A 320-nucleotide genomic window follows, 5' to 3' on the forward strand; every position below is an offset into this window, starting at 1 on the left:
GGGGGGGGTTCTAAAAAAATAAAGAAGTGGTGCAATTGGGGTTGAGGGCGTGAGGGGTGGTGGGGTGTAAGGAAGATGAAGGGGTTGGTGGTACTAAGAACTTGGGGGCGGTGGGGTGTAACGAAGATGAAGGAAAGAAAGATTATTGGCTTAAAAAAATAGGGCCTAGTTAGTCTTTTCTACACGCAATGACCTTTTTTGACTTGTCACATAAGCTATTCGTGTGTATTCAAATTCACTTGAAAGATGTTATGGGGGTATTTAAACACCCCTCTAAGTGTTAAAATAGTTTTGCTGCCAAGTTTGGGGGGGGGGGGCAT

The sequence above is a fragment of the Solanum pennellii genome, chromosome 4 (assembly GCF_001406875.1).
Source record: "Solanum pennellii chromosome 4, SPENNV200".
Lineage (NCBI taxonomy): Eukaryota > Viridiplantae > Streptophyta > Magnoliopsida > Solanales > Solanaceae > Solanum > Solanum pennellii.